The sequence below is a fragment of the Astatotilapia calliptera genome, chromosome 10, assembly GCF_964374335.1.
Source record: "Astatotilapia calliptera chromosome 10, fAstCal68.1, whole genome shotgun sequence".
In the NCBI taxonomy this organism is placed as follows: domain Eukaryota; kingdom Metazoa; phylum Chordata; class Actinopteri; order Cichliformes; family Cichlidae; genus Astatotilapia; species Astatotilapia calliptera.
In genome coordinates this window covers 239,377-250,839 of record NC_137431.1, presented here as the reverse complement: position 1 = coordinate 250,839, position 11,463 = coordinate 239,377, and the positions used below count along the sequence as shown (strand labels likewise).

At 39.4% G+C, this 11,463-nt stretch overlaps 1 long non-coding RNA gene across 1 annotated transcript; it reads right to left on the bottom strand.

The window, feature by feature from the left end:
* Positions 1 to 6,916, bottom strand: LOC145431330 (uncharacterized). The gene is made up of 2 exons (XR_013911622.1): positions 5,759 to 6,916; positions 1 to 1,104 (listed from the first exon to the last, which is right to left on the bottom strand). It is a non-coding gene; the product is annotated as an uncharacterized LOC145431330 (long non-coding RNA).
* Positions 6,917 to 11,463: the final 4,547 nt, after the last annotated feature.

Below are 11,463 nucleotides of genomic sequence, written 5' to 3'. Positions count from 1 at the left end.
TGCTTTGCACCACTTTATTTCAATTCTGATTTTTCCCTGCTGAAATACACATTTCCAAAATCAAAAACTGAAAAGAACTGAAAACATATTTTCATTGAGGAAGCACTTGTTTTTACTAAACCATGTAATCCATTATTTTCTCAGATGGTTGTACAAACAATAACGATATTATGTCATATCCATATCATGGCAGACAACACATGCTCAAGTGTTGGGTTTCCTTACTTATATTTTGTAGGGTCTCAAACCTACAATGTGAAGTGCCTTGGCATTCATTTTGTTGGCACCATACAAATAAACTGAATTGTAATGGATATAATATCAAGCCCCACACGTCTGCCTTTATATACACTTTGTCCAAAATACTGGCTCACACGACCAAATCATTGCACAAAACAGGGTCCACAAGGACATGGATGAGCGTGTGTGGTGTGAAGGAACTTGACTGACCTGCACTGAACCCTGATCTTGCTTTGTGGACTGAGTTCATTGATTTGTAGGGTGAGCCAATACATGTGACAATTAAAGTGTAAGTAGCTGAAATAATTTTTAACAAACGGGTAAAAGAAGGTTAGCACTGGTGCTGCACAGCAAGAAGGTCCTGAGTTCAATTCCACCATCAGGCCGGGGTCTTTCTGTGTGGAGTTTGCATGTTCTCCCCGTGTTTGCGTGGGTTCTCTCCGGGTACTCCGGCTTCCTCCCACCGTCCAAAGACATGAAGCTTGTGGGGATAGGTTAATTGGATAATCCAAATTGCCACTAGGTGTGAATGTGCGAGTGAATGTGAGTGTGAATGGTTGTCTGTCCCTGTGTGTTGGCCCTGCGACAGACTGGCGACCTGTCCAGGGTGTACCCCGCCTTTCGCCCTATGACAGCTGGGATAGGCTCCAGCGCCCCCCGCGACCCTGAAAAAGGATAAGCGGAAGCGAATGGATGGATGGATGGATGGATGGATGGATGGGTAAAAGAAGGAAAAAAAATCAAAACTGTTGCACTCAAAAAAACCTATTGGACAGAGACAGCGTCTTGCAAGATGGCGAGAGAGCTTGTCTTCATTGTTGCTCGTCTTGTGTAAATGTCCAGAAAGCATGGGCCATGGATCATCTGTGGAGACATGGGTAACAACACATTGGTCACTTAAATTATACAAGAAATTTACTAATTTCCCTAATTTGAAGTTCTCCACTCAAATTCAGTAAGCCACTGGAGGAAAGTTGTGACATGAGGGTTAATGTGAACAACCTTTCGCTTCACAGTGGTCCCAGTCTTCCTGCTTGTCCCAACCTTGGAGGTACATTTTGTTCCCTCTTCAGGGTTTATCCTTACAAAAAACCTTGCACCCGCTGACTCCTGGTATTCCAGGTTCAATACATAGAATGAACCAAAGAAGACTGACATTGCATCAGCACAGGTGTTCTCTTTGTCCAGCTCAACAATTACACGCCCCTCTGCACTCACCATCCAGCAGGTGGCGGTCATTGAACTTTGTCCTTAAATGTATAGGGGCAACATGTTGTCATTATGCAACATAAAATAATTTCAATACTTCACTTCTTCACACTGTCTAGATAGTCATAAAGCAAATACCTACGTACAGTTAATTATTAATGGCCTTATGTACATAAGTCCATTTTAACATATTATAATTGTACATAATTGGGAATTATTCTGCCCATTAAACACACCTAACAAAGAGTCAGCCCAGTTAAATTACCGGAGGTGAATCAACTGTATGGTTATTTTGGAGTTTATAGTTTGTGCTGCTGTTAAACTTTACAGTATTGACTTCAGTATTTCTGCTGTTGGTGTAGCTAGACTACTGTTGATCAGTAATATGTAATGTGAAATTTGATATTGTTACTTTGCTGGATTCACTGAGACACATGTCCAACAACCTTGGTTTATAAAGGAAATTACAGAAATTTGAGCTAACAAAACAGAGACTGGATACCTGTGTCCACGAAAAGCTCCTGTGCCAAACAGAAATTTTAATATGGTCTAATCAGCTCTATGTCATAAATGACTTCTTACCAAGCATAATCAGCCTTGGGGTGCTTGGCAGGCTTTTAACATGCAAACTGAACAATATAAATTTGCGTGCACTGAAGCCACAAAATTTAGAAATACACAGTTGCAAAAACTTCAGTGACCAATTACCTTTCCTGAATGACATATTCAATGCAAAAAATAAGAGTATTGTCAATAGGGACCAATTCCCAGTTTTTACATGATCAAAATTATTCACAAAAGGCTTCAATAAACAGAAAATGTGTGCCGACAAGAGAGCAGTGCACAAACATGAAAAGATATTTGAGCTCGACGCTTTAATGGGTTTAACATGACTTAGTCAGCACTCCGCACCGTACAGGTAGTACAAGCACACCTGAAAACACTGACCAGCTAACAGCTTTAAGCATTTGGGCGCAACCTCGGTAGTTCACCGATTCACCTGTTGCAAACGTCCAAGTTTCTATCAAGTCTCATAAATCCATCGGCAAATTACCTAACTAGTCTTTTGAGTCTCCACATTCAGAGATATTGACATTTTGTCTTTAAATGAAAATATCCTGGTAGCTTAAAAGTCAAAACAAACAGTACTAAGAACGCATTTCGGACTTCTCTCGAATAAGTGAAAAAAACACTTACCTTCAGACTGATTAGCTGGTTCCGATCCAACTTTAATGTGTCCCATGTCAGTCCGTTTTAGGGAAAAAGTGTTAAGTGGTTTCATTTAATTTTGAGATACTCCCGCATGGACGAGCAGCAATTTGGAGTCTAGCAGAGTTACCACGAATAGCATACGACCTTCAGATATAATCCAATCAACCTTGCATTTAACCCGATTGAACATCCAGTTACCTCTGACTACTTCTAAGTTGCACATGTTAACGGTCTCATCATCACTCTGTGCTGCAGCGAACTGTATCTGTGGCACAGAATAGTTGATGGCCATGTTGTTCTCCTGCTTTGCAGCTTTTTTTGAGTCTGAATTGCGGCTTAAACGTGCAAAACTAAGAGAAGCAGATCAATATTTTCTTCTTGTTGTTATTTAATGGTGGTTGGCAACCAGCGAAAGGAGCATTAACCACCTCGAGCAATATTTTCTATCCCCATTGTTGTTTTGAAAGTGAATACCCGACGTGTGCATCATACGTCACGTTGTACGTCAGGTGAAGGTGTGGTGTCGGCTATCGCACCTGTCGCATTACAAAGCTTTAAAAACGTAACAATCGCTTTAAAAACACAACCCAACGCGCTAAACTGTGATAATGTGTTACATTATCACGTATATCAGGACATCTCTTCTGAACCAAGACGAAGTGGTGCTACAAAGGAATTATTGCTTTAGGAGAGCATTTAATAGCAGTCTGGCCTGCAACAAAATGCACCGCTAAAAATACAGTTTCTGCTTGTCCCAGAATTTATTAATTTTGAGAGTGAAGTTGTAGGACTGATGCTGGTTAGTGGTGTAGGTTTCATGGATGTGACACCTTGTGTAAAATGACGACCAGAGCATATTATTAAATCAGTTCACTGTAGTTAGGCAGAGGTGTCTTAAAAAGTACCACCTTATACAAAACAAATGAAGGTCCAGTATAAGAAAGAATAAGAAGAGAAAAAAGCAACATCCTGCTAAATGAAGTCATTTTTAAACATTACTCTAAATGTAGCCATTAGTTTTTGTTGCTGGCCATACAAAAATAAGTATACTTCAATTATATTTCCCAAGTATACCTTACCTAGTACGTATACTAATAATGCTTCTTGGGACTATATTGGCCCCCGTTTTAGTACATAACAGTATTCTTGAAATTAACTTTTAGATGTACTTTTTGTTCACCATAATTGTACTAGCATAATGTCATAATGTCTACAAGGGTATAATTAAAATATACTCGACTCTATCACAATACTAACCTTACAAGTATACTATTAATTAATAGTATTACTAATGTTTCACATTGTTTGACTAAACAAATGCATTTATTAATATATGAGGTTCCATTCAGTTCAAGGAATTAAATTTTAGTGTGGCTGCAACTTACTCCTTAAGTTAAAAATTATGCTGTATATTGTAGTTTATATGTTATACTGCTTTCACAGTGAATCACATTTTATAGTAATACACTCTGAATGAGGATTTAAGTAATTACTCTTAGATCTACAGTAGAAAACAACAGAAATCCGGATGGTGTAATAGTATAATCTCAGTAACATCACCAATTGTTACATTTGCTGTATTTTACAGCTGTTTCCATGAGTACAGTGAGTTACCGTAAAAATAGTGTAATCTCATGGAATTTTCCCACAATTACATGCAAATTACAGTACTAAACTGCTAACATCCTTTAGAGTTTTTTACTGTTGATTTTGCAGTACTAAGCTATGGAAATTACTGCAAAGGCTAACTGTAATCGGGTAATTTCATGGTGAGAAATGTCTTTGACAAAAAAATGCAGGATTAATTAATAGCTGTATATGACTGCTAGGTTAGGACGTGGTTAGGCAACAACTACTTAAGAGAGAGAGATTTTGCTCTATTAACTCATTCACTGCCATTGACGTGTATAGACGTCAATTGAAAGCATACGTTTGAAAATGGCTGGCAGTGAATGAGTTAATATTTATTGGAAATCTTTTTCTTCATAAGATTGTGGGCAAAGTCAATAAATTGTCTCCTGGCTTTCAGGTCCCCTTGAGCCAAATTTACAGTTTTTGCAATTAAGAAAAGAAAAAAAGATTTAAGGTGAAACAAATTTTTTCAATTCATGGAATGATGACATTATCACTCATTCCATATTGTTCCTAAAGTTTGCAGTCTTTTTTTTTAGTTAAAAGTTAAAGCAGAGCTTGTTTTTTTAGCTTCTTTGATAATGTAACTCTGCATGTGTGTACATGCCTGTGCACTGATGTGTGCATGTGGGGTGATTTGACATTACAGTCCCTTGAAAAAGCATTCATAGTCCTTGAACTTGTGCACATTTTGTCACCTTACAACCACAAACAAAAGATGTTTTTATTGACAGTTTCAATGGTAGATTAACACAAAGTAGCACATAATTGTGAAGTGGTATGAAAATAATACATGGTTGTCAAAATTCTAAGCAAATTAAATTTGGAAAAGTGTGTCATTCTTTTCTATTCACCCCCTGCTCTTCATAGAGCCACATTTTGCTCCAGTTACACCTGCAGGTCTTTTGGAGTACGTCTCTACCAGCTTTGCACATCTAGAGACTGAATTATTTGCCCATTCTTCACTGTAAAACAGCTCAAACTCAGACAGATTGGATGGAAAGCGTCTCTGAGTCTGTATGACTATGTTTACTGTTTTGTCTATTTCAAACAGATGCCTGTCCTCACCTCTGCAGTGCTGCCGTCTCCTCTAACCCGGCATGTTTCTAAGGTATGTTTTCTTTCTTTTGGATGTTGTTCTTGTGGTTTTTCTCCAGAGATGAGGTTTGCAGTGTCTGTGTCTTAACAGTAACACTATTTTGTCTAAGTCCGCCATTGTAGAAATTCATTTCACCGAAACAATAACATGGCGCACAATGTGACAATAAACGACTAAATGAACACAGGGTTACAATTACATGCTCACGTCGTCACATCGAGAGTTTATTCATTAATCATCAGAGTTCAACAATGTTACATCCAGTTGAAAACAGCTTCACTAACGCCAGCAAAACAGGCTAACAGTATATAAGAGCACAAAACCAGCCGTGCTCATCAACAGCTCGACATATCCTCAACAACTCACCTCAGTATGTGTAACCCGTTCATGTGTTACGCCTGTTGTTCTTGCGTTGTGTTCTGGCGTGAAAGTAAGAGGCAGGAGACAGTACTGGGTCTTTGGCTCTTTACTGCACATCTGCAACACAGAAATATGTGTCTGATCTGTGTGTGTCACGCGACTGCCAGTACACCTCTCCTCCGGCCATGCTGAAAGCAGCTGTGTCTGCAGCTTCATTAACACTACAATAATATAATGAATCAAATACAACAAATTGTTTTAAAACATTAACTTAAGCTCTCAAAAACAAAAAGCACAAAATAAATAATATGTCACTGAAAAAACATCAAAAACAACTTATAAGAACAATAAACAAAATAATTCAAAAACAAATAAACAGTCAGATAAATACAATTCAATAACCAGGACCCAATATTCTGGTACTTATAGTTCAAACATTATACTTCAGTACAATTATATTAATAACCGCCATCTAACAGGCAGTACAACACTGTACTTATAAAAACAATGAATGAAAGACAGCATCTCCAAAACATAAGAACATCTCCATACCTGCAACACAGAAATATGTGTCTGATCTGTGTGTGTCACGCGACTGCCAGTACACCTCTCCTGACGAAGGAAAAAAGAGTGCATGCTGTTAAAAAAAGACTGCCGCGAGTAGCCGCTAGCAATCAGGCTAACTTAGCATGCTAGCATTTTAGCTGCGTTCTCGGCTAAAACTCATTATAAGTGTATATTAGTGAACTCCGCCCTCCACAAAACTTATCCCGAATGAGTCTCTTAATGACAAACAAAAACGCGGCGGTTTGGCTGTATTCACATTGCAGCTTGGGATCTGAACAAACTTTAATTAGCTGAGAGCAACGTGGCAGTGACTTACCTCCGGCCATGCTGAAAGGAGCTGTGACCGGGGCACACATGCACGCGCCTACGTTACCACGCAGCGCACACACACACACACATGAACGCACTATACACATATGCAGCATATTTATTTTACTTGGTTTTAGAGTTGGAGTATTTACATAGTGATCTGAAATATTTTGCTGCTGAGCAGCAGAGCTCCAAAGCGTCCCCCTGTAACCATGGTTACGCAGATGCGTTCCGACTGTCACGTCACAGAGGAGAACCTGTTTCAAATGTATACCTGGATCAACCTGGAATCAGTTTGAAAAGTTTTCTGTTGCGATCCGCAGCTCGACTTCCTGGCACCCCGGGATAAGATGAGTTGCTGTGTTTTTCACGGAGAAAAAATAATTAACATGGAATAACGTCAGTGTTAGATGAAAAAAAAAAGATGCAAGCAGAAGAGGACAGCAGATTGAGAAGAGATTTCTTCAAACGGTAAGGAGCTTCTAACAAGTGATATCTGATAAGCTTAAAACTTAAATCTTAAATCTAATGTCCAGATTCATGCTAAACTTTTCTGATTACTCCGTGTATCTGCACCGTTAGACTTTTCATCGCCACTTTACGGTAACATACTGGCGTCACTGCTGCCAGCGTCATACCGTGACGCCGTGTTACGCTAGCTTACCTTTCTGCAGGATGATACCGTTTTTTGCTGGTGTGGTATAATACTCTTGGACAAATTATGGTAACGCACCGTAGCCTTTTTTACGGTATCTCACTGGCGACAGTTATGTCAGTGAGATACCGTTATGTCGTTATGTCGTAAATTACGTCAACAAAGTAACATCATACTGTGATTAAGAAATTGGTATACTACCGCTTATTCACGGTATGTCACTGTAAGCCCGCTGCAAGGTAATAAACTGCAATATATTAACCAGTAACTTACCGTTATCACGCATCATCAGTACCAAAAATATTCATCTCTGCTAGAGGATACCGTGTCCCAACAGGCGGTCATTTACTCTTTTAACAGGTCGTAATTTACCGTAATTTCAGTTAACAGTAACATACTGTAAGAGACTGGAGGGTTCCAAAAAAATTGGATGGATGGATAGACACACACACACACACACACAAAATATAATTCATGTGCTTTGCACCACTTTATTTCAATTCTGATTTTTCCCTGCTGAAATACACATTTCCAAAATCAAAAACTGAAAAGAACTGAAAACATATTTTCATTGAGGAAGCACTTGTTTTTACTAAACCATGTAATCCATTATTTTCTCAGATGGTTGTACAAACAATAACGATATTATGTCATATCCATATCATGGCAGACAACACATGCTCAAGTGTTGGGTTTCCTTACTTATATTTTGTAGGGTCTCAAACCTACAATGTGAAGTGCCTTGGCATTCATTTTGTTGGCACCATACAAATAAACTGAATTGTAATGGATATAATATCAAGCCCCACACGTCTGCCTTTATATACACTTTGTCCAAAATACTGGCTCACACGACCAAATCATTGCACAAAACAGGGTCCACAAGGACATGGATGAGCGTGTGTGGTGTGAAGGAACTTGACTGACCTGCACTGAACCCTGATCTTGCTTTGTGGACTGAGTTCATTGATTTGTAGGGTGAGCCAATACATGTGACAATTAAAGTGTAAGTAGCTGAAATAATTTTTAACAAACGGGTAAAAGAAGGTTAGCACTGGTGCTGCACAGCAAGAAGGTCCTGAGTTCAATTCCACCATCAGGCCGGGGTCTTTCTGTGTGGAGTTTGCATGTTCTCCCCGTGTTTGCGTGGGTTCTCTCCGGGTACTCCGGCTTCCTCCCACCGTCCAAAGACATGAAGCTTGTGGGGATAGGTTAATTGGATAATCCAAATTGCCACTAGGTGTGAATGTGCGAGTGAATGTGAGTGTGAATGGTTGTCTGTCCCTGTGTGTTGGCCCTGCGACAGACTGGCGACCTGTCCAGGGTGTACCCCGCCTTTCGCCCTATGACAGCTGGGATAGGCTCCAGCGCCCCCCGCGACCCTGAAAAAGGATAAGCGGAAGCGAATGGATGGATGGATGGATGGATGGATGGATGGGTAAAAGAAGGAAAAAAAATCAAAACTGTTGCACTCAAAAAAACCTATTGGACAGAGACAGCGTCTTGCAAGATGGCGAGAGAGCTTGTCTTCATTGTTGCTCGTCTTGTGTAAATGTCCAGAAAGCATGGGCCATGGATCATCTGTGGAGACATGGGTAACAACACATTGGTCACTTAAATTATACAAGAAATTTACTAATTTCCCTAATTTGAAGTTCTCCACTCAAATTCAGTAAGCCACTGGAGGAAAGTTGTGACATGAGGGTTAATGTGAACAACCTTTCGCTTCACAGTGGTCCCAGTCTTCCTGCTTGTCCCAACCTTGGAGGTACATTTTGTTCCCTCTTCAGGGTTTATCCTTACAAAAAACCTTGCACCCGCTGACTCCTGGTATTCCAGGTTCAATACATAGAATGAACCAAAGAAGACTGACATTGCATCAGCACAGGTGTTCTCTTTGTCCAGCTCAACAATTACACGCCCCTCTGCACTCACCATCCAGCAGGTGGCGGTCATTGAACTTTGTCCTTAAATGTATAGGGGCAACATGTTGTCATTATGCAACATAAAATAATTTCAATACTTCACTTCTTCACACTGTCTAGATAGTCATAAAGCAAATACCTACGTACAGTTAATTATTAATGGCCTTATGTACATAAGTCCATTTTAACATATTATAATTGTACATAATTGGGAATTATTCTGCCCATTAAACACACCTAACAAAGAGTCAGCCCAGTTAAATTACCGGAGGTGAATCAACTGTATGGTTATTTTGGAGTTTATAGTTTGTGCTGCTGTTAAACTTTACAGTATTGACTTCAGTATTTCTGCTGTTGGTGTAGCTAGACTACTGTTGATCAGTAATATGTAATGTGAAATTTGATATTGTTACTTTGCTGGATTCACTGAGACACATGTCCAACAACCTTGGTTTATAAAGGAAATTACAGAAATTTGAGCTAACAAAACAGAGACTGGATACCTGTGTCCACGAAAAGCTCCTGTGCCAAACAGAAATTTTAATATGGTCTAATCAGCTCTATGTCATAAATGACTTCTTACCAAGCATAATCAGCCTTGGGGTGCTTGGCAGGCTTTTAACATGCAAACTGAACAATATAAATTTGCGTGCACTGAAGCCACAAAATTTAGAAATACACAGTTGCAAAAACTTCAGTGACCAATTACCTTTCCTGAATGACATATTCAATGCAAAAAATAAGAGTATTGTCAATAGGGACCAATTCCCAGTTTTTACATGATCAAAATTATTCACAAAAGGCTTCAATAAACAGAAAATGTGTGCCGACAAGAGAGCAGTGCACAAACATGAAAAGATATTTGAGCTCGACGCTTTAATGGGTTTAACATGACTTAGTCAGCACTCCGCACCGTACAGGTAGTACAAGCACACCTGAAAACACTGACCAGCTAACAGCTTTAAGCATTTGGGCGCAACCTCGGTAGTTCACCGATTCACCTGTTGCAAACGTCCAAGTTTCTATCAAGTCTCATAAATCCATCGGCAAATTACCTAACTAGTCTTTTGAGTCTCCACATTCAGAGATATTGACATTTTGTCTTTAAATGAAAATATCCTGGTAGCTTAAAAGTCAAAACAAACAGTACTAAGAACGCATTTCGGACTTCTCTCGAATAAGTGAAAAAAACACTTACCTTCAGACTGATTAGCTGGTTCCGATCCAACTTTAATGTGTCCCATGTCAGTCCGTTTTAGGGAAAAAGTGTTAAGTGGTTTCATTTAATTTTGAGATACTCCCGCATGGACGAGCAGCAATTTGGAGTCTAGCAGAGTTACCACGAATAGCATACGACCTTCAGATATAATCCAATCAACCTTGCATTTAACCCGATTGAACATCCAGTTACCTCTGACTACTTCTAAGTTGCACATGTTAACGGTCTCATCATCACTCTGTGCTGCAGCGAACTGTATCTGTGGCACAGAATAGTTGATGGCCATGTTGTTCTCCTGCTTTGCAGCTTTTTTTGAGTCTGAATTGCGGCTTAAACGTGCAAAACTAAGAGAAGCAGATCAATATTTTCTTCTTGTTGTTATTTAATGGTGGTTGGCAACCAGCGAAAGGAGCATTAACCACCTCGAGCAATATTTTCTATCCCCATTGTTGTTTTGAAAGTGAATACCCGACGTGTGCATCATACGTCACGTTGTACGTCAGGTGAAGGTGTGGTGTCGGCTATCGCACCTGTCGCATTACAAAGCTTTAAAAACGTAACAATCGCTTTAAAAACACAACCCAACGCGCTAAACTGTGATAATGTGTTACATTATCACGTATATCAGGACATCTCTTCTGAACCAAGACGAAGTGGTGCTACAAAGGAATTATTGCTTTAGGAGAGCATTTAATAGCAGTCTGGCCTGCAACAAAATGCACCGCTAAAAATACAGTTTCTGCTTGTCCCAGAATTTATTAATTTTGAGAGTGAAGTTGTAGGACTGATGCTGGTTAGTGGTGTAGGTTTCATGGATGTGACACCTTGTGTAAAATGACGACCAGAGCATATTATTAAATCAGTTCACTGTAGTTAGGCAGAGGTGTCTTAAAAAGTACCACCTTATACAAAACAAATGAAGGTCCAGTATAAGAAAGAATAAGAAGAGAAAAAAGCAACATCCTGCTAAATGAAGTCATTTTTAAACATTACTCTAAATGTAGCCATTAGTTTTTGTTGCTGGCCATACAAAAAT